This window comes from Jaculus jaculus, chromosome 12 (genome assembly GCF_020740685.1).
Source record: "Jaculus jaculus isolate mJacJac1 chromosome 12, mJacJac1.mat.Y.cur, whole genome shotgun sequence".
Classification (NCBI taxonomy): Eukaryota; Metazoa; Chordata; class Mammalia; order Rodentia; family Dipodidae; genus Jaculus; species Jaculus jaculus.
Window position 1 is genome coordinate 14,206,357 of NC_059113.1, and position 18,296 is coordinate 14,224,652.

General features: G+C 50.0%; 1 protein-coding gene and 1 pseudogene across 1 annotated transcript in view; one reads left to right on the top strand and one right to left on the bottom strand.

Moving 5' to 3' along the window:
- Slc25a37 (solute carrier family 25 member 37) overlaps positions 1–18,296 on the top strand; it is a 42,786-nt gene that overhangs the window by 14,903 nt on the left and 9,587 nt on the right. The window lies entirely within an intron of this gene.
- Positions 3,022–3,970, bottom strand: LOC105944590 (annotated as a pseudogene).

Consider the following 18,296-nt stretch of genomic DNA (forward strand, 5'->3'; position numbering starts at 1 on the left):
TTCCAAAGGAGCCTGCAGCCTTGGGATCTGTTCTGGAGTCTGATTCATGTCTGGGTCCTTGTCACTTAGCAAGGTAACAGGGTAGCCGGCTACACTTCCCTGTCCCCTCTCTTTCCTTTTAGCCTTCCTTCTAGATAGCGCAGAGGGCGGCTGCGCATGCTGGATTCCATCCAGGCCCTGAGCCGAGTGGGTGAATGCATAAAGAGGCAGAGAGAGAGAGAGGGGTGGGGCAGGCCTTCAGCCACTGCAAACAAACTCCAGATGTGTGCTCACCTTGAGCATCCGGCTTACGTGGGTCCTAGGGAATCGAACCTTGGTTCTTTGGCTTTGCAGGCAAGTGCCTTAACCATCTTAAGCCATCTCTCCAGCTGGAGTCCCATGTCTCTAGAAGGCCAGACAAGTAACGAAAGCATAGATGCCAATACACCTGCTGTGTGTACTTCTGTGTTCATGGAGGCGTTTCTTACTCAGCCTGTTTGTTGGGTGCTTTGAGTGGAAATGGGCATTTTTCTGTGTCTAGCCAGTGCTGAGCAGTTACTCAGAATAAATGAGAGAAGGGAAGATTTGCTCTTGTCGAAGCAGAGGTCCAGGTCATGTCCAAGAAGGTAGAAGGAGAAGGTGGTCTGAAGAGATTAAAGACCCGCAGTGTGTGTGAGACTGGAGCTATTTCTCTCTCGCTCATGAATTTGTGCTTCAGACTTTTTCCCCCTCCTCTGCCTCCTTGGCCTTTCAGGCAATAGCTGAGTTTTGTGCTGGCAGAGATGGGCAAGGCGCTCCGTGAACCTGCTTCCTGTATTACTGGAAGATTTATGTGTGGCTTTTAGAGTTTTGCAGCTATCAGCTCAGGTGGCTGGGAAGGCTCAGTGGTTCAATGCATCTGTTCTGCAAGCCTCCAACCAGAGTTCAGATCCCCATGTGATGCAGGACACAGAGCAGCTCATGTGTCTGTCCCGACATGCATGTGGCAATGAGAGGCTAAGTCAGGAGAATTCTGAAGCTTGGAAGCCAGCTAGACTGACCTTCTTAGCAGCAAAACAGACCCGATATCAGACATGGTGGAAGGTGGGGGCCATTATCCCAAGGTACATGCTAGACTTGACCTCAACATGTGCGTCGTGGTGTGTGTGGGCCCTCCCTGCAACACACTGTCTGCGTACTTAGATACACACACACACACACACACAAAAGAAAAACTAAGAAAAGTGTCAGTATAGAAATGACTTTTGTTTGTGAGGCAAGACCAACAGACTGGCCCTTTTTTTTTTTTTTGGCCTTGCCTGGCAATACATATTTTAATATTTGTTTCATTTTTCTGATGACAAATAATTTTCAAGTTTATTTTCTTTTTTTTGTTTGTTTGCTATTTAAATACAAAGCTAAATCACAAAATAGGTACAACCAAGACATTTAATCTCACAGTTAGATGCTCCTGTTGATCCTCCTCCAATTCTGTGACCAGGCTAGCAGGGGTAGGGTGGGGTTGCAGGGAAGACTTTCTCAGGTAGCACTGTCGTGAGGCCGGGGGTCAAGGGCAAGGGTAGGTTCTCATACCTGGATCCATTCACATGTACCCGGCTCCCGAGCCCCGTCCTTGGATTGAAGGTGAAGAGTGAGAACCAGGTCCTCCCCCAGGGAGGGAGAAGGAAGCCGCCGCTCTGCTGTCCCATGTGAGCCTTCTCCCGGTTTCCTGCCCCTCAGCCCTGCTGGCTGCCACACACACCTGGTGTCTAGGCTGGCAGGCTGCTATGGACACCAGGGAATCTAACAAACAGGTCTTGGCAGCAGAAGAGGGAGTGAAAGGGGGAGGGGATCAGTTTTAGTAATTTCTGGTCCCACTACAAAACTTTTCTTTTGATTAGAATAGAATACCATCGTAAATCTCCTCTAAAAAAAAAAAAAAACCAAAAAGATAAAAATGAAAAGAATACCAAAATAAAAGAAAAGCACAGCCACTCACTTCAAGACCTATATACATGTAAGTTGTTTTCTGTGGATTTTTTCCCATTTTTCTTTAATTTTTTGTTTTTTTTATTTTTACTTTTTATTTATTTATTTTTTTTTAATTTTCTTGTTTATTTATTTATTTGAGAGCGACAGACACAGAGAGAAAGACAGATAGAGGGAGAGAAAGAGAATGGGCGCGCCAGGGCTTCCAGCCTCTGCAAACGAACTCCAGACGCGTGCGCCCCCTTGTGCATCTGGCTAACGTGGGACCTGGGGAACCGAGCCTCGAACCGGGGTCCTTAGGCTTCACAGGCAAGCGCTTAACCGCTAAGCCATCTCTCCAGCCCAACTTTTTATTTTTTAAAATAAATTCAGTGTTCACATTTCTATAAAGAATGAATGCAGTTTCAGGGAAAAGTGCTTTTCCCGGCATACCTCTAGTCTGATGCCCACCCTGATGCTTCGAGGTGCCTGGGAAAGCAGCGAGCTGCGGAAGAGAAGGCCTGAGCTTGGCTGGTGCCTCCAGACCCCAGGAAGGTCAGCGTTCAAGAAAGCAGAGGGGAAGACTAACTCACTGCTCTTTAAAAAATATTCATACACTTTGATGCGCGTCTGTTGAGATGATGAGAACAAGAGCTTGGGGACATCCCGTCCAGGCCATGCGTGGGGGGCAGCGGTGCCCTCACACCTGCCCGTCATGGGACATTAGGGTGCAGGGTAAGTTCTGGCTTTCAACGCGGGGCAAAGCCTCGCCCAGCTTTCTAGTTCAAGGTTGACTCTTTCCTCTAAAATCTGTGCCGAGTCTTTGACTGCACGGGAAGCATGAACGTTCGACTTGTATGCAAAAAGGTACAAAAACAACTAGAATATAAAAGTTTTGGTAATATAAGGCCATCTGTTCAAGTCCACCTTGGAAACCTGTAACAGATATTTAAATACTTCAGTGAAAAGGCATCTTATTATACTTTTAAAAACATCCGATTTCACTACGATTAAGTATGTAAAAAAAGTCATTTCCCTTTGAGAGCACTTTGTCCTTTGAAGAAGGAGGGGGTGGAGGGGAGGGCACCACCGTGGCTAATGCTTCAGCCGCGGGTGGGCTTCAGTGGAGGCCTTGCTGCGGTCGCCACGGTCCTCTCCCGCTGCGATGTCACGCCAGGCGATGAGGAAGAGGTGAGGCACGCCATCGACGTCATGCAGTTTAGTTTGGCAGTTCCCACACTTGCTGTGGTTGATCAGTCTCCCTAGGCGATTTGTCTCTCGAGTGGCATCCACGCAGTATGTTTTTCTCAGATACTGAAAACAGCACATGTAGCAGCCCGTGGAGGGGTCTTGTGCATACAGAGCCTCCCGCTTCTGGGCATCAGTGATCTCGATGAGGTCCGCGTGGCATTCCACCGCAAAACCGCCCCTGCAGAACTGCTTAGCAGCAATCACGCCCCTGCCTTTGCCTTCAGTGAGGTCAGTCTTCATGCCTTCTTCCTTCCCACTCTTGATCAGCTCGTCTATTCTTTTCCGTTCTTCAGACTGCAGCTCACCTTGGCTCTTCCTGGAGCTCCTTCGGACCGGGTAGAAATCTGTGAGTTTGTGATTCTGCAGCGTTTTTCCATGAGCTTTTTTCTGAGGGGTCTGCTTGGCCTTGAGGGGCTTTTTCAGAGCTTGCTTGGTGACAACTGCATTGGTAGAATCAAATGATGGGGGTGGAGTTTTTGGAGGTTCTGCTGCTTCCGATTTTTGGTTTGGAAAATGTACCAGGGGACCTCTCCTGGCATCTTTGATCTTCTGTTCCTCAGACTTCATGGTGTTTCTTATGGAGTTCCCAGCATTTCTTTTCTCGTTTCCTGTAGATCCCAGCTAATGGTTTCCCTTGGCATTTGACTTGGTGCTGTACAACTGAGTTCTCTTCCTGAAGGGGAGTACGCATTCCAGAGCACTTGTTCGGGCTCATGTAGGAATAGATCTTTGATTGCCCAGCAAACACATTCTCCTGCAGCCCGGCCAGGCCCATGGCGGTGTGCCCTGCACCCTCGCCAGCGCTGCCGCGGTGCCCTGGGGAAGGGCCGCCCCGGAGCTGGGGATGCAGGGAGGGAGGGAGGCGCAGGCGGCGCGTCCTTCCCCACCACCGCCCACCTTCCGGTTCCCTCTTTTTTTTTTTTTTTTTTTTAATATGAGAGAGAGATAGAGAATTGGTGCAGCAGGGCCTTCAGCCACTGTAATTGAAGTCCACAGATGCCTGTACCACCTTGTACACATGCGCACGTTCCACCTTGTGTGTCTGGCTTACGTGGTATCTGGGGAGTTGAACATGGGTTCTTAGGCTTTGTAGGCAAGTGCTTTAACCACTAAGCCCTCTCTCTGGCCAGAAATGACTTTTAATTGTAGAGGCCATCTAACAGCAATCAAGAATAGATTTGTCGGTTAGAAGAACTCTTAATTTCTTGCTTATTTCCTTACTTATTTCCAACAGAGTCTTCCGAGTCTCTGATGGAGGCAGAAAGGTTGAAATGGCAATTGTTATTATGGGGTGCATAGTGCCACAACTGTGGGTGGTGGCAGGTTCTGTTTATCCAGGCAGTCAGAGCTCTACCCTCAGGCTGCTGAGGAGGGTAACTGGTCTGCCCTTGAGTAAGAACTCTTGTCAGTTTCTCTTCAAGGCTCTTTGTATTTTTTTCTCCTGACAATGCCATCATAAGCAAGTTCTTGACATTTCTCTTGCAGTCCCTGGGAACCACAAGTTACTATAAATATGGGCTTTCCCCAGAACAGCTTTCTGGTCTCCTCGGAGCAGCCAGAACAAAGGGACTAGGAAGCTTTGGGGATGTGTTTTCAGCCCCAGCCCTCTGGCCCACAGCAGATGAGAAAGGGCCTGGAATGAACTGAGGAGAAAGATTGTCAAAGGGGTTCTTTCTGCCAATACACGCATGTCCTTGAAGTTCAGAGGTAGCTGAAATTAGTGAGGTAACCATGGACACACTGACTGAGTGGCCCCGAGGAAAACCCAGAGCCTTCATGTTTGCTTGTTAAATGGCAAGAATGAACTGAAGCTCATGGGGTTTGGGGAAGTTCTGAATGGAAAATTTGCACTCCCTGGTCCATGGATAGGATAATGTCTAAACAGGCCGGGCAGATGGCTCAGAAATTAAAAGTGTTTGCCGCTTAATCATGAGGGCCTCTTGGGCCTGAGACCACCAAGTTCTACTCCCCAGAACCCATGTAAAAAGCTGGGCATGGCTATGCACTAGTCAGGTGGGGGGAACCGTTACCAGTGACTCGCAGGGGCTTGCTGATGTCCAGTTGCTCTGGGTTGAGGAAGACCCTGTCTTGAGAGAAGTGTCAGGATGAGCAGTAAGAGGACACCTGACATTTTCCTTTGGCCTCTCCACATATGCACATGGGTGTGTGTGCATTTGCACACATGTGCATACACCACACACATACTGCACACACACACACACACACACACACACACACACACACACACAACTGAATCACTTCTAAATGATCCTTTTAGACTTGGGATGTTAAACGTAGGCAATTTTGCTTTGGGGTGGAAGCTAGGAAGACCGTTGTCATGCGTTCTGGGAGTGGTGACTTAGGAGTTCTGAGAGAGGAGCCAGGTGCTTGAGCCCCATTTTGTGACCTCCTTATTGGGGTGGAAGCTAGGAAGACCGTTGTCATGCGTTCTGGGAGTGGTGACTTAGGAGTTCTGAGAGAGGAGCCAGGTGCTTGAGCCCCATTTTGTGACCTCCTTATCCCTGAATTCCAAAGCACCTACCTAGAAATGACAAGTTTATTCCAGTTTACTTAAAAATCACCACAGGCAATCCCTTCAAGACTGGACTTTCCCAGAAATGCTGAATGGCCCCAGCCCCACCCTGGAGCCTGGAGGAGAGTGTGGCCGAGACTTCGGTAAGGCCCTGTTCGTGGCCCTCTGACTCTTTCCTGTGGGGGACCTTTCACAAGTTCATCACCAGGAAGCTGAGTCATGCACGGGTCAGTCCGGCATGACCAAAGGTCACCCAGTGCTGCCAGCAGCACAGATGGGGTTGGCTGGGCATTTGGGGGGAGCAGTGTAGGAATGGCAGGTTGGAGGACCGGGGGTGGGGCTACCCCACAGCATCTCCAGCCCCCCCCCCCCCCAGAGGTTTCCTTCCTGGAGCTTTCCCCGTGAGAAAAAACATCTCATTTCTTCTGTTCTTTCCTGAAATCCAAGGCCAAGGTCAGGGCCAAATGGAAACAGCATGGAGGGTAAAATGACTTGCTGTGCCTCAGGGTTGGGGGTCCACATGGGTTTTGTGTCCTTAGGTTGTGTCCTAGGCCTGGCCCTTGGTACTCAGCAGGTTTAGGGGTACTACTTCTCTCAGAGCCTCACCCTTATCCCCCTGCCCGCAATCCTCATGTGAGGCCTTCTCTTTCTTCTACGATTCACCTGCCTCAGGGGTGGACATCACTGCCCAAGTCTAAACTAGGTCCCCATAGCACCTCCCACTTTTGCTAATGACATTTAGAATTTGGAAATTATTTATGTGATTTTTAGTTTCCTTTATTTCCACATGTAGGTGATAAACATCCAAAAGGTGGGGGCCCCTTCCACACCACCGCCCCGCAGCCTCTAGCAGTGTGCTGACCTGGGAGTCGGCAGAGGTTTTGGCAGAATGGGCGTGGTGTTTTCCCTGTTGGGACTTCTGCCACCTGGAGTCACTCTTGCTGTGGGGGGAATCCTCGGTTTCTGGCACTCCAAGAGCCCCCCCCCCCTTTTCTCAGGCAGCTTTGGTTTAAAAGTGCACACCTGAGTTCTTTGTTTCTGTGGAGAGGATCTTGGTTAGTCTCAGATTTCAGCCGTGGCCCGTGGTTCCTGCCATTTTCTTGGTGACTTAAATACGCGTCCCTGCAAAGTGTCCGAAATAACTTGTGCATGTCACCTAGCTTAAATTTAACACGTGGGGCCCAGAGGTTGAAAGCTGAGCCTCCTGGTTGCTCCCTTGGAGTGTTCTTTTCCCAGGCCCTTTGGATGCCACGTCCCGGGTGCCCGGGTGCCGTCACCTTTCTTTGTTACGATTTTCTGTTAAGAGGTGAAAGGTGCGTGGAGACCAGTCCCTGGAGCGGTGACTGGCCCAGCTACACACCCAGCTTGCTGCTCTATGGAGACAATTTGATCGTAGAGCTGCTGGGAAATTTGACTTTGTGAATTCACCCTGGAAACTTGAGCTTGTCATGTCCCCTGGGTTCTGGGACTCAGATTTGATGGGGCTCATGTCCTCCGCCACCTCCCTGTGTCTTCCAGACATGCAGTGCTTGGGGACACAGATCTGGAGCAAGCGGAGTCTGGGGAGCGTTTTCGGACCCCTGCGTTGTACCTTGCCCATGAGGGGGACCCTGCTGGACTCGGACTCCCTGGGCGTGGTGTAAGTGGTTTCGTGGCACAGCTGAGAGCAGCGGACCGTCCTCCCAAGAGGCAGACACACTGGCACGTCCCCAGATGTAATTATAAGTGAAGGCATGAGCAAGCGAAGCCTGGTGACAAGCTGCTCCTCCTATGGAGAACAGTCTAATCATGGGCATGCTTGAGAGGGTGTGGCCTCTGAGAAGAGTGGAAGCTGGCCTTGGAGACGCAGGGCCACACCCAGCGCGGAGACATGCACAGGGTGCCCGCTCCAGTCCAGCACCCACAGCGCGCTGGGCCCCCTCCCTCCCCTGGCACCGGTGGCGAGGCGAGGACACTGTCTTGGAGCCACCAGATTTGTCATCCAAGCCTGTCTCTAGCACACAGGCATTTGGCTGGTTTTCCTTGGCTGCTCCTCTGGGCCTGAGCAGCTAAGGTTCTGTTTTGGGGAGGGCATCTTTTGGGGTGGCGTGGGGTTTGGCATGTATTAATTAGGGAAGGAAATGTATCATCTGGCCAGGTGGGCCCATGAGAAGGAAGATGACCCAAGTTTTGCGTCCTAAGCATTTGCAATATTGTTGACTGCCTGAGAGAACCCCCGCTGGCCTTGAACACACTGCCTTCCACCTAGCAGGCTCCCAAGCCAGGGCTCTTTCTGTGTTGGGAATGACGGTCTTTCCATCTGAGACCGTTGGCTGCTGAGAATCAAGGAAAACAAAACCCAAAGCACCGTGCTAGCTCTGGGGCTATGGGAAACTTAGGAAATACTTGATTGTAGCAGTAGGATTTCAGACCTTGAGATGTGTTTTGGAGTGAGCTGTTGATTAAATTTAGGGATTTTTTTTTAAAGTTATGGTTTAATCACCAGAGAATATGTTGTCTTTTTATTATTCTTACTAACTTTTAAAATTTTCATTTACTTATTTATTAGAGAGAAAGAGAGAGAGAGAAAAGCAAATACAGAGAATGGGCATGGTAGGGCCTCTAGCCATTGCAAATGAACTCCAGATGCGTGCGCCACATGATGCATCTTGCTTTACCTGGGTCCTGGGGAATCAAACCTGGGTCCTTTGGCTTTTGCTGGCAAGCGCCTTAACCTCTAAGCCATCTCTCCAGCCCATGTTGTCTTGCTTCTGAAATATTTTATGTATTGCAGTTAAGAGCGAGAAAGAGAGAAAATGAGAATGGGCACACCAGGGTCTCTAGCTGCTGCAAGTGAAGGCCCATCTGGTGCTTTGGTGTATCTAGGAACTGAACTCCAGCTGGCAGATTTATAAGCAAGCGTCATCTGCCCAGTCCGTGTCTTCCTTTTTTAAGTGGTGTTAAGTGTCCTTCCTTTGTGCTGCAGCCAATCTCAGAAGTTCTGTCAACTTTCAAAACTAAAAGTCTGGGGCTGGAGCGATGGCTTAGTGGTTAAGGTACTTGCCTGCAAAGGCAAAGTACCCAGGTTCAATTCCCCAGGACCCACATAAGCCAGATGCATAGGTGGGACATGCACCTGGAGTTTGTTTGCAGAGGCTGGAGACCCTGGAGCACCCATTCTTTTTATCTGCCTCTCTCTCTCTCAAATAAATAAAAAAATTAAAAATTAAAAAACAAACACCTGAAGTCTGACCTTTTCTCCCTCCCTCAGGCCCTAGAAGCCCCATTCCGTTTCTCTCTCTGAATTTGACTATTAGGTAGTTCATGTAACTGGAATCAGGCTATATTAGTTCCTTTGCCTTCCTCATTAGCATAACATCTTCCCTGGTCATCCAAGCAGAGCATGTTTTGGAGTTTCTGCCCTTTTAAAGTCTAAAATAGTAAGACTTTCGTTGTAGGGGCTAGGCCATGTTTTTTTGATCCGTTCTGCAGTGGATGCTTGACTTGCCTCTACCTATGCAGATTCTTATTTGTGACCTTGTTTTCATTCTTGTTGGTGTATACTGTAGTGGACCATATGGAAATTCTGCTTTTAATATTTTTAAATAAATTTTAAAGTTTTATTTATTTATGAGAGAGAGGTGGGGGGCGGGGATAGGTACACCAGGGGCCTCCAGCCACCAGAAATGAACTCAACACATGTGTTGCCTTGCTCATCCGGCTTATGTGGGTCCTGGGGAATTGACCCTGGGTCTTTTGGCTTTGCAGGTAAATGCCTTAACTGCTAAGCCATCCCTCCAGCCCAGACTTAAAAAAAAAATATTTTATTGTTATTTATTTATTTGAGAGAGCGAGAATGGGCATGCCAGCATCTCTAGCCACTGCACATGATCTCCTTGTGCATCTGGCTTACGTGGGCCCTGGGGAATTGAACCTTTTGGCTTTACAGGCCAACGTCTTAACTGTAAGCTGTCTTTCTAGCCCTGCTTTTAATTTTTTGAGGCGCTGCCTCGCTATTTTCTACACCCACTGTTTTATTTTATTTTCTCACCAGTAATAATGCATAAAGGTTCCTCTGCCTCTGCCCTGCCCTGTTTCCCCTCCCTTGCTTTAGTCAGTGTCTCCTTAGGTATTCCTGACTGGCCGTGAACTTCCGTGCTTCCTGTTTTTGCCTCCTGAGTGCTGGGATTAGAAGTGCATGCCACAGTGCCCATCCAGTTTATTTTTATTTTTTTTAATTTGCAAAAAGGCCTGACACATAGTAATGGAAGCTTACTACCCCCACATTAAAACAAAAAACAACACCCATACATTTACACACATTCGATTATCACAGGGTCTACCAGTTGCATGGATTCTGAATGATATATTTATTCAACACATTTGAAATTGTCGTATTGAATAAAGCTGAAGAAGTTGCCAGTCAGCCTTAAGGGCTGGTGAATCCATTCTGTAGAAGTCAGTGGAAGTTTATTTATTTGAGAGCAACAGACACAGAGAGAGGCAGATGGATAGAGAGAATGGATGTGCCAGGGCCTCTAGCCACTGCAGACGAACTCCAGATATATGTGACACCTTGTGCATCTACCTGGCTTATGTGGGTCCTGGGGAATTGAGCCTCGAACCGGGGTCCTTAGGCTTCACAGGCAAGCGCTTAACCGCTAAGCCATCTCTCCAGCTCTAAAGCGAGCCTCTTCATGTCACCATTTGCCCTAGAGTCGACTTCTCTGGAATCTCCGACCTGGGCACCTGCACCCACTCTCAGGCCCTAGCCTGGTCTCTCCAATGTGGTATGAGCCACTGTGTGGCATGAGCAGGGGAAAGGAGGGCACCTCTACGCCCAGCCCACACCTGACCTTGGCCCTCACCTGACTGTTGCCCAGGGACTGTTTCCCAATGCTTTTTAAGACAGATAGCCCTGGGCAGTGCCCAGGCCTTGCCATGGCCACAGCAGTGTCAGGAAGATTTGCCCTCACGGAAGCTATCCAGTCCTGGCTCATCAAAGGTCCCCAGAATGGCCCATGTCCCAGCGCAGCCAGGCCAGGTGAGTTTCCCTGAGCACTTTGGTTTGGGATTTTCTGGCCTGTGTAAACTGATGCTAGTATCAGCTCCTCTTCCACCCCTGCCCCGCCCCCACAAACACACTAGTTAGCTCTCCAAGTTCCTTTGTTACATAATCAGGATTAATTTCAGCAGGCCTGGCCATTCGCTGGGCAATGACGAGGAGAGAGAAGCTAATGTGGCCCTCGTGGTGTTCCTCACAGGGCAGCGCTGTGTGCAGCTCCCCGCCCCCTTCTAGGCCTGGGCTTTCTTTATGGTCAGCAGGACGATCGAATGGAAGGGCCAGTGGGGCTCTGGGGTCAGCGGGCACTCTTTAGAGATGGGTTTGCTCCCACCCAGGAGCATCCTTTCCAAGAATTGAGAGTTGGGGGCTGAGAGGAATTAGTTCAGAGGGAATCTTTCTAGGAATTCCTCGTCTATTCACAAAAGCCAAGCTAGAAGCAACGGGGTAGGTCCCTGGTAAAGGGCTTTCATCCTCACAGGGCTTTTGGAAGGCAGGTGCTGTTGTAAGCTCCACCACAGATGGGGACTCAGAGATAAGTCACTTGCTCGCTCCTGCTGGAGCAGTCCCAGAGCTGGCTGCAGCCGTGTGGCTCGGAATCTGCTTGCTCAGTTGGCTATGGTGATGGGTTAGGGTTTCCTTCCTGTGAACTTCAGTATGTGGCCTTGAGTCCCACCCTAATATCCTATGACTGGTAGCTTCCCCATAGGACTCCAGGGTCTGTGTGAATGTTTTCTTCTTCTTTTTTTTTTTTTTTTTTTTTGGTCACCTATTCTGTAGCCTAATGAAGCCCTTAGTGCCAAACATTTAGCCCTTTTCCAGCCAGCCAGCAAAGAGAAGCACCCCCTGCCCCCTTCAGGCAAAGTGAGTTTTGGTGGATGTTGGGAACAGTCCAGGCATCTGCAGTAAGTGGCTTTTCCCCCTCCCTGTAGGGAGTACATTGGGGCCTTTCTACAGATAATTGCAATGAGGACAAACCCTAAGGGAGCACCTCCTTGCCAGACCAGGGATGATACCTTCTGTTTCCTTGTTACGTCACCTCAGGAGGAACTATCTGGACAGGCAGACAGATATTCTAAAGAGATACGTGTGCCCCTCCCTTTGTCTATTAGGCTATTCAGATAACCTACTCCAAGGAATTGGAATTTTTCCCCGAAATCTCATTATGCAGGGAGAAGAGACAGGCTGAAGCTAGCCAGAGGAGGAATTTGTCTCCTGGACACAGAATTCCATGCAGTTCTGACAGCTTGTCCGGCCACCTTGCTGAAGAGACTGGAGCCCAGCAATGATGGGTGGGAACTCACCTTGGCTGGGGCTGCCTTGTTACGCTTACCCCTCGCCTTCTGTTTGAATCTGCTTGGGGTGCTCTTGCTTCTGAAGTCGTGGGGCTCTTGTGTTCAGCTTGTTCTCCAGGGGGAAGTTCAGGGCTTCAGTGACTTTACCTGTGCCCAAGCAAATGATGCGCTGTGGCGGGCGGGGCGTTTCTCTAGTCACCTTGAGCTCATGTCCTTACTTGTGAATGAAGCGTTCTCAAGCCATTCCTTTCCACAAAGCTGGCTGAGTCAGTAGAAGACTTCAGAAAGCCATGTTTACAAGCAGTGAGGTCAGCTCTTTCTTGGAAGCATTGCCTATTGACATATTTTAGTCTTAACTTTTTGTTTGTTTATTTGTTTTGTTTTTCGAGGTAGGGTCTCACTCTAGCCCAGGCTGACCTGGAATTCACTATGTAGTCTCAGGGTGGCTTTGAACTCACGGCGTTCCACCTACCTCTGCCTCCCAAGTGCTGGGTTTAAAGGCATGTGCCACCACACCCGGCTTAGTCTTAACTTTTTAAAAAAGATTTTATTTTTATTTATTACCATCAGGGGGAGAGAGAAAGAGAAAGAGAGAATGAGTGGGTGCACCAGGGCCTCTGGCCACTGCATACGAACTCCAGACGCGTGTGCATCTGGCTTTGGGACCTGGAGAATTGAACCTGGGTCATTAGGCTTTGCACACATGTACCTTAACTGCTAAGCCATCTCTCCAGCCCTAGTCTTAACTTTTGAATATTGGTTTGAATGTCTTATACAAAGTACATGCTAATTTTTTTTTTTTGGTGTGTGTATGTATATGTGTGTGTTGGTTTTTTATGTGTTTTTGGGTATATGTGCTGCATGTGTGTGCCTGTGGAGGCCAGAGGTCAATGTCACGTGTCTTCCTCAGTCTCTCTCCACCTTATTTATTTATTGTTTTTGTTTTTTGAGGTATGGCTTTACTCTAGTTCAGGCTGACCTGGAATTCACTCTGTAGTCTCAGGGTGGCCTCGAACTCTTGGTGATCCTCCTACCTCTGCCTCCCGAGTGCTGGGATTAAAGGCGTGCGCCACCATGCCTGACTTATTTATTTTTTGAAACGTCTCTTACTGAATCTGGAGCTCACTGATTTGACTAGAGTAGCTAGCCAGTAAGCCCCGGGGCTTCTCTGTCTCTGTCTCCCCAGCACTGGGCTTATGTACATGGATGCTGGGGATTTGAACTTGGGTCCTCATCCTTGCACAGCGAACACTTTACCCACTGAGACATCTCCCTAGCCCTGTCAAACTTAACTGCTGTGTGGCAGAGTTGGGGAGGCAGAGGCCAAGTCTTTCTTGCTGCATAGATTAGTGTCCCAGTCTTGGGGATGGGTTTGTTTCCATGGGAGTGTGTCCCCTGTGGGTCTGGTTGACTTTCTCTGGCTTGCACGTGCTTGCCCTTCCGTTCATACTGAAAGGTGTGCCCCAGGTGTGGGCATCATGCTGGTTTACATCCCAGTGTACAGAACTATGACCCAAATAACACTATCTATCTATCCAACCCCCCTCCCATCCCCAGTTTTCAGTAGAGAGCTCTGAGATGCTTTTCATGAGCTTCAGGCTTTATTTAGAGTCAGCAAGAGAGTGGACTTTGGAGCACGAACTGAACTTGGAGCCAAGAGGAAGGGGGCAGGTAAAAGGAAACTCTGAAAACCCTGGGCCGAGGAGAGGAAGAGAGCAAGGGCTCCGAGAGGGGAGGGGGAGGCAAAAGGGAGAGGACAGTGAGAGAGAAGAGGCTAGGGCAAGGAGGTACGTAGGGCAGAGAGGGGAGGGAAAATAGAACACGCATGCACCTGAAACAGGAGAGGGTGTGGGGCAAGGAGCCTGCAGCAGCCAGGCTGGCTGGACCCCCTTGGCTGAATTCTTCTGGGGAAGTGAGGCCTTTGAAGTCTCAGTGACTTCCCAGGAGGCAGTTCCAGAGCCTAGAGCCTGGTGCGAGTGGAGGGAGGAGGGATTCTGAGGGTCCAAGCTGGTAGCATTGTGTTGTAGCAGCAGAAACTGGGCTAAGACAAATACCAACTCACTACCAGGCTCTCCTCTCCCCAGAGGCCCTTCGTGCCCCTGCCTCAGCGGGCAAACTGGCTCACGTTCTTTTTCAAGAGACTGAATGGGTTTGTATTAAGCTGGCATTGTTGACAGTCCTGTTGGGAACCAGTGCCAAGCTGATGAGCAGTACTGTGGGGCAGCAAAACCATGTGGTCTCAGAGGGAGTGAGCCTGCGACTTTGCCCACAGACACACCACTGCAAGCCGGGCCTAGACAGAACCCCCTGGTGGCTGCGTGGACTTGAGCATGTGAGAATTCAGGTGACGTTTGCGTCGCTGGGGATCCCCAGTGTTGGACACAAAGGAGGCTGCGAGTATATGACTGAGTATTGTGGTCCTAGAAGCAGAGCCTTCTGGGGACAAGGCGGGGATTGAGCTCAGCTGTGAGAGGCTACATGGCCTACTAGTTAGGGACATGGCTGGAGCCGGGTGGCCTGTCTTCCGATCCTCATGATGTATGCTGTGCCCTTTGGGGTGGGTTGCTTAGCAACTCTCACTTCAGTTTTCCCATTTGTAGAACGAGGCTAGCTAGCCGCGAAGATTTCCGCTTCTACCATTACGGTTAATTTTGTAAGCAAAGACTGGGGACTCGAGAAGCAAGCTGGTTTTGCACAAGGCCACACGGTCCTTCTAGCGCCCGTTCGTGTCTAGAACCTGTTCCTTGTGCCAGAGCAGGAAGGTGTGACCTGGCTCTCAGGTTTCCCTTTGGCCCAGCGCCTGCCCTCCCTCTTCCGTCTTCCAGTGAGGTTGCCGGTCGCACCCAGGAGACCCTAGCCCTGATCCCTGGAACTCTGGGAATTTGCCCCACATGCAGAGCAGAGTCATTTACTCCCTGGGGCAGGCTGCACATGGGCTGAGCGAGGGGTCCTGGGGACGCCGGGCTTTGGCCAAGCATGGCTTCTTCCCCCTCCCTGTGTCTGCAGTAGGACATCTCTGGAGAAATGGACCAGCCCGGGTCTGCTCCTAGGGTTAGGAATGTGGGAATGGCATCCTTGGAGCCATTGGCATCAGTAAGCTGATGCTCTGGGCAAAGGGTCGACCTGGGTATGTGCTTGGATAAGGGCCTTGTGAGCGGCTGTAGGTCTGAAAAGAGCATCTAGCCCGTCTGGGGGCTGTGCGTGGCGGGGCGGGCGCGGGGGGGGGGGGGCTTCTCTTATGTGGGGATGCTGCCTTTTCTTAATGCTGAGTGAGCCTACCTGCACGTATGGGCTTTTCCTAGCTGCTCTCCAGTGCAGAGCCGTGCACGGAAGACACCTGGCTGATTTCCAAACTCCTTGTCGAGGGATTTGGCCCTCCCACCCATGGTCTGGCCCCAACCTGCCTTTCTTTCATGTATATATGTATGTATGTATGTATGTATGTATGTATGTATGTATACACACACACACACACACACACACATTTTATTTTTGTTAAGAAAGAGAGGGAGAGAGAAAAAGGCAGCCGCTGCAGACAAACTCCAGACACATGTACCACCTTGTGCATCTGGCTTACGTGGGTCCTGGGGAATCGAATCTGGGTCCTTTGGCTTTGCTGGCAAATGCCTTAACCGCTGAGCCATCTCTCTAGCCCCCCCAACCTGCCTTTTTCAGCAGGCTTCTGTTGACTGTCCCATGCTGCAGCCACTGTCTGAGTCTTGTCTGCTGTTAGCCCTGTGTGTGTACCTTCTTAGGGTGCCCACTGCTCCCTTCGCCTGGTTCTGTTTCCCACATATCCCCACAGCTTCACGGACCCCTCAGCCAGTCAGTCGGTCTTTACCTCGTAGCGCCTTCTGTGTTTCCCAGTGTTGAAGGCCCAAAGCTGAACCGTTATAGAAGAGACTATGAGAGCAGTGGCAGATCCGTTTCCGACAGCCCGACGCGCTGCCCCTCTTTCTAGGTGTAGCTTGAATGTCCCCCTTTTTGGTCACCCTCCACCTTTGACTTGCCCTCCTGCAGCCTGCCAGAGGAGAAGCAGGCGTGGTGCCGGGACTCCTTCCCGGGAACGTGCGGAACATGGTTACGGGTGGAACTCCACCAAACACGTGATAGAAACACTTCGCTAGTGCTTTACTCCCTGGAAAGGACAGTGCTGGGGTTGTAGCTTAGTGGTAGAACATTTACCTGGCGTGCATGAGGGCCTGGCTTTCATCTCCAAGAAGAAACAGCCATGCCCCCTGGGAACATCAAACACACCCTGACAGGCCCCTGGAGGTTTCTGGAGGAGGTGAATGACGGTGTCGGAGATTCCTTGCAGCCCATGCCCTGCGGGTAACCAGGAAGGCGGGGCTGTGGAGTGACGCAGGCACGGGAGCCAGGAGCCCTATGGAATGTGGGTGAAAAGCCAGAAGAGCCTTTATGGCTTGTCCCTGTGTCTGAACCCACTTCCTCTCACCTACCCCCAATATGAGGGTAACCTGAGCCCTGATGTCCCTACATGGCTAAGATGGGGGATCCCTCTGGATGGGTGCCACCGTTTGGGACCTCCTCTCTGTTTTTTTTTTCCTAGCTGTTTTCCGAGTGGGCCAGCTTTTCTGCTTGCTACGAAGTAGGGGTTCAGAACACATGTTCCTGAAACCTCTGTTCCATGGGGTGCTGAGAAGTAGCCATTCTCTCCTTCACCTCCCCCCCACGCCCCCCCCCCCCCCCGTGCTTTTTGGTGATCACTCTCGAGGGAGTCATTTTCTCTTGCTGGTCTCTAAACTTTGAAAGGACTCAACTTTTCTTTTAGATGAAGTACACACGCGTGCGCGCGCGCGCACACACACACACACACGTCTGTGTGCACCTACTACGTAGGAAAGTAGATGTTTTTTGTGTCTCTGCATGTATGTTTGCCAAGTTGGAAAATGAAAATGCACAAGGTATAAGGGATGAATTAGCACAAAGTATAATGATTCCCATGTACAGAAACGCCATAATGACACCCATTGCTTTGTATGCTAACTTTAAACATGAATTTCTTTTTCTTTTCTTTTTTTTTTTTTTCTTTTGGTTTTTCGAGTTAGCATTTCACTCTAGCCCAGCCCAGGCTGACCTGGAATTCACTATGGAATCTCAGGGTGGCCTCGAACGCACAGCGATCCTCCTACCTCTGCCTCCTGAGTACTAGGATTAAAGGCATGCGCCACCACGCCCGGCAAATTTCATTTTTTAAAATTATTTATAGCTGGGCATGGTGGCGCATGCCTTTAATCCCAGCACTCACTCCCTCACCGTGAGTTCAAGGACATCCCGAGACTACATAGTGAATTCCAGGTCAGCCTGAGCTGCTAGAGTAAGACTCTTCGTCGAAAACCAAAAAACCAAAACAAAAAAAAAGTTCTATCTGTGTGTGTATGTGTGTGCCAGGGCCTCTTCCTGCTGCAAATGAACGCCAGACACTTGTGTCACTCTTTGAGTCCAGCTTTATGTGAGTGTCTTAAGCATTGAACCTGGGCTGGCAGGCTTTGCAAGCAAGCACCTTTAATCTCTGATCCATCTTCCCAGCTCCCTAAAAATGAATTTGCAAAAAAACAAGCAAGGTGTGGTTTAGGATTCAGAGCTTGTGTATAGAGTTTGAAGTGCTCCAGCGTGCCACGAGTGGGGCGTGGCTCACCCTCCAGGATTATGGGCACTGCTACACTGTTGGTTCGTGGGTGTGTGGAAATGATGCCGGGTGGTGCCCTTATGCTTCATTGTGGGTGATTAGTCCATGAGATTTCAAAGGATGTGGCCATCAAAAACTGTATTAGGCTGAGTGTAGTGGTTCACATCTTTAATCCCAGCACTCAGGAGGCTGAGGGAGGAGGATTGCTGTGAATTTGAGGTCAGCCTGAGACTACATAGTGAATTCCAGGTGAGTGAGACCCTACCTCCTGGGCGGGGGGAGGCTATATTAAGAGTCCACCTTCAGGGCCAGAGAGATGGCTTAGCAGTTAAGGCACTTGCTGGCAAAGCAAAAGGACCCAGGTTCAATTTCCCAGTACCCACGTAAAGTCAGATGCACAAGGCAGTGCCAGCATCTGGAGTTCATTTATGGTGGTAGAGGCCCTGGTGTGCCCGTTCTCTCTATCTGCCTCTTTTCTTCCTCAAATAAATAAAATATTGTTCAAGAGAGTCCATCTTCTTTAAGGGAGCAGGTTCTGAGTTAGAGATGCTGGTGGCCTAGGGAAGCAGTTGGGGTGCTGGTGGATTAGGGACAGTGGTA